A 5,082-nucleotide genomic window follows, 5' to 3' on the forward strand; every position below is an offset into this window, starting at 1 on the left:
TGCATTATGGAGTATGACAGCTTTTCAACAGAGACAGCGGGCTTATGGAAACAGATTCAAGAATTCTCCAGTGTCCCAGAGGGAATGAGGAATCTGGTGTGTGACTGAACCTCCTGGCACTGACCTGAAAATGAAATATTGGTTTTGGGTGGGCCCCTTGTGAATAGAGTATGATGCTGTACCATTGTTCCAGAAAGATATACTGATAACAATGCCATTAAACCCAACCAAGGATATGTGTCATGAGATAGAAAGTGTGCAGCAATGGTGATATTCTGAGATATGTGTGTACCACCAGTAGCTTTCCAAAAAGGAGGACATGTGGTTGAGAGGAAATCATAAAAGTGACTCATGTAGGAAGCAGCTATTCCATCCTTCAATGCATTGCAGGAATAAAAACATTTTATTGATAAAGCCATTTCAATTTAAAAAAAAAAAAAAAAAAACGGAAGCACAGACTCTCTTGTTATAGAAACTTATTCTGGAAGAAGCTGTTTAATTGTGCACTTTTGTGAATTTAAAAAGAGAAACTACAGACCCATCCAATCCAAGGTAACCGCTTGTACGATACACATTGTATATGGCTAGGAGGCCTAAGCTGTCCATACACAATTGATTCCCCCATTTACGATAACGCTATTGTGTTCTGACAGCCTGCGCCCCCAGCTGTCCGAATACCTGAACAGTGACTGCAATTTTCCATCAATTTTCCGCTCGACTCCTTCGATTTTTCAATCAAAGCTGAATGGCCAGCTTTTGATGAGCATTCTGACAAAACTGAATGCTTGCCTAGATTTATTACAGCTAGGGAAGGTGACTTGATGAAAAAAGAGTCCACCCTCTTGCTAGCAGCTAGCAGTGAATCATGAGCACAGTAACCCAATGAGAAAAGACTTCAGTTTAGTAACTGGCCAGATTCTAAACTATAACGCATCTTTATTCATGTCTAGTTTAGTATGTTAAATATAGAAATATTCCAGCAGACGTACAAAACCCACTTACCTTAGAATTTACTAAGGAACCACAAAGCAGTCATCTAAGAAAATCATTCTTTTTCCTGCTCGTCACTATAATAACTTAAGAATCAGCATGTTTATTATGACAGTAATGAGCTCTCACTTAGATCTGAAACCTGAACTAGAAGCAAGTAAGCCAGTCAAGTCGAAACTCCTGATGTGTATACGTGTCTAGGTCAGTAACCCCCCTGACCTAAAGGAAACCCTTGCATCACTTTAGGTTGGGGGTACTTTAGGTTAAGGGGTTATCTTTGTATGTCTTGAATATTACTTTATTCTACAAAACTATTTGCATTATAATTGTGGCACTGTTATAACTGTATTTGATAATAGCAAATTAGTATTTGGTGGGATGAGAAGAAGGTCGTCCTGCTTAAAATTCAGAGGTGTTTTCTAGCTGTATGCTGTCTGCATCTAGTCTGTGTGTGCTTTAGGAAAATAGGTCATTGGCTACAAGAGCTGAGAGTGAAATAACACAGGTGGCACATGCCTAAGGCCAGAAGCCTAGTATACTTATATAGTAAACAAACACTTGAATATAAAAGCTTTAAAGAAGGACCCCGGGCAGATATATTCTTAACCTTTGCAGTGGGGCTACCCTTGTACTGCAAGGTCCAATACAATGCTGTCTGGATCCACCCAGCTGCGTGAATGACAGCTGGCTCTGCCTATCTAGAGGCAGAGCCAGCTGTACCCGCCCCCTCCCCCGTTCGTTCCTCCAGTCAGCGCTGTAGGATTGGAGCAGGGAGAGGGAACCCTTGCGGGGAGTGGTGAATTATGGTCACCGCTCTCTGCAGGGAGATGATTGAGAAGTGAGCGAGCGACGGTATGCGTTCACTAACTTCCCGATCTATTGAGCCGACGTGTGACAGTTTCATTGTCACACGTTGACTCGAACTATGATGATGAGTGATTTTCACTGACCTCATAGTTCTTCTTTAAGTGCTCATTTTTGTCTAAGGATGAAAATGAAAAAATATATACTCACCTGAACCTCGAAGCGGCTAGCTGCTAGACCTGTCCCTGCACCCTCTTTCCTCCTGCGCTCTAGGGAATGTCCCTTGGCATCCTCACGTCCAATACCAGAGTGAAGGGGAAGACAGGCTGCAGGGACGGGTCTAGCAGCTACCAGGCTGCTAGGTTTAGGTGAGTTTAACTTGTTTTCTTTGCGTTCCTAGATGAAAACAAGCACCTAAACCTTGCAGTGCGGGGGTAGCCCCACTGCAAGCGTAAAGAATATGTCAGCCCGGAGTTCTTCTTTAAGTCTTGATAACTTGGTTTAGTGAAAGGTTATGATTATATCCAAGCCACTAGTTAACCAATACCTGGACAGGTGGCTGTACATTTGTAACATTAACATAGACTTGGCCTGTGTTATGTTAAACACAAATGACTTATTACTAGTACTACTGTACACAGACTGTAACTAAAAAGATGATTTCAAGGCTTTTTACTGTGACATCACATATGTGATACATTGCCCTGTATATTTATATTCTAGTAATAAACCTGAAAATAACAAGCGCTCCATCAATCAACTTGTCTGAGGAATATAATTTCCTATCTGGCAATCAGAATAAAACACCTGGGTCCCAACAAACCCTGAGACGTTATGCATATAATTGCGAGGCTCCTCTACACACATCCAATCTCTACACTGGCCCTCTGTGACAGTAAGACCCCCCTCCTGGCATCACCACCAACTGCCTGGTCAGGAAATGGCTGCAATCACTGGAATACTCTGAATAGTTCTGTGTGTACTCATATCTTCACTATCCACTCTGCCTTCACCAGATATGACACAGAACGTCGGATCAGTGTAGAGTTACCCTTTTCAGCCTTTTTAACATAGAGGAACCCTTAAAAATCACTTTCAGATCCCAGGACACCCCTGTTAATAATGACTATATCTACCAGTCACAGTACATTGGCGTGAAGAATAAGCTGAGGTATAAAAAAAGAAAGTAAAAGAATACAGGATGTGGCATACTTAGCATGTTTGACTCCCAGGACTGTTCTATACAACAAAGTTATGTTCAGAAATAACAATGGAATGAAACAAATGATTAATAATGGCCAGAAAAAAAACATAGATAGTGAAAATTGTAGTGTTTTAGCGCATGGAGGCTCTGTGGAGAAATGCTCCATTAGTGGAAAAGTACCCCTTAATGTTAGTGGTCACTGTAGCACCCCCTTACATTGGTGGTCATTGATATGCTTTTTTCTTATATTGGTGATCCATGGTAGAAGGACTCTCTTAAATTGGATTGGAGTTAATTGGAAAAAGGGTCTTGTTACACTGGTTGCCAGTGAGAGAAGGGTTCCATTACATTGATGGTCAGGGGAAAAGTGCACCATCACGTTATTGGTCCCTGTATGCCCCCTTACATTGGTGGGTATTGAAATGCTTTCTTATATTGGTGATTCATAGTAGAAGGACCCTCTTTAATTGGAGGTCATTGGGAAAGGGGTCTTGTTACACTGGTTTCCAGTGAGAGAAGGGTTCCATTACATTGATGGTCAGGAGAAAAGTGCCCCATCACGTTATTGGTCACTGTATGCCCCCTTACATTAGTGGTCATTGAAACGTTTTCTTATATTGGTGACCCATGGAAGAAGGACCCTCTTAAATTGGAGGTCACTGAAAAAAGGATCTTGTTACACTGGTTACCAGTGAGAGAAGGATTCCATTACATTGATGGTCAGTGGAAAGTGCCCCCTCACGTTACTGGTCACTGTAGTGCCCCCTTACATTGGTGGTCATTGAAATGCTTTTTTCTCATATTGGTGATCCATGGTAGAAGGACCCTCTTAAATTGGAGGCCATTGGAAAAAGGGTCTCGTTACACTGGTTGCCAGTAATAGAAGGGTTCCATTACATTGATGGTCAGTGTAAACGTTTTACTGGTCACTGTAATGCCCCTTTACATTGGTGATCATTGAAATGCTCTCTTATACTGGTGACCTATGGTAGAAGGATCCTCTTAAATTGGAGGTCATTGGAAAAAGAGTCTCGTTACACTGGTTCCCAGTGAGAGGAGGGTTCCATTAGATTGATGGTCAGTTGAAATGTGCCCCCTAACGTTATTGGTCACTGTAGTGCCCCCTTACATTGGTGGTCATTGAAATACTCTTACATTGGCGGTCGGTGGTAGAAGAACCCGCTTAAATTGGTGGTCATTGGAAAAAGTGTCTTGTCAGTGACAGAATGGTTCCTCTGCACTGGTGGTCAGAAGGAAGAATGCGCATTACATTTGTAGTAACTGGGAAGAATGGCCCCTTACAGATATTCAAAAATATAATTTGTGTGCATGGTTACTTATCTGAGAGCTCATTGCTCAAGGAACCCCTAGAAAACCTCTGGATGAACCCTAGCTGATGAAGATACAAGTGACACATGGCTGGAGTATGTAAGAGCAATGGTTATCTGCTCAGCTGCAGCTCATATCATCATGGAACACAAACGTGGCATTGTCTTTGGCATATGAAAAATCCCATGTAAAACTGCATACCTGAATATCCGACATACAGGTTCGTACAGATATACAAGCACTGATAAAAAAAAGTACATTAACAATTCTATTATACTAATGACAGGTAACAGATTAGCCCACCAATTATGTCACAGTTCAGTATAGCACAACTCTAAATACATTCATTACACATATTAGTTTGCCATCACACCAAGGAGCCTTAGGAAGTCACTCTCTACACACAAATGACTGGGTGATGTGTCTGGGGGTAAGAGACTGCCCCCAGCATGGGATCCCTGGTACTAGCCTGACACCCTTCCACCTGTGAGCTGTCATCCTCTTCACTCCTGAAATCTAGTCACCTATCCTATATCAAGCATTCAACAATAAATAAGTATTTCTACACCCTATCTGCAGTGATAAAGTTCAGAAAAGCCAGTACACAGCATACAGAAAGTGTGTGCCCACACTGCACGGTGCCCAGATCTTCCAGGACGAAATACGCTTACCTTGTGCCAGCCTGAAAGGAACTTAAGAGAAGATCAAGCCAGGGTGTCCGGCATAGCCCTCCAGTTGTGTGCCAGGGGTCGGAG

This window comes from Nanorana parkeri, unplaced genomic scaffold (genome assembly GCF_000935625.1).
Source record: "Nanorana parkeri isolate BGI_ZX_2015 unplaced genomic scaffold, ASM93562v1 scaffold15, whole genome shotgun sequence".
Classification (NCBI taxonomy): Eukaryota; Metazoa; Chordata; class Amphibia; order Anura; family Dicroglossidae; genus Nanorana; species Nanorana parkeri.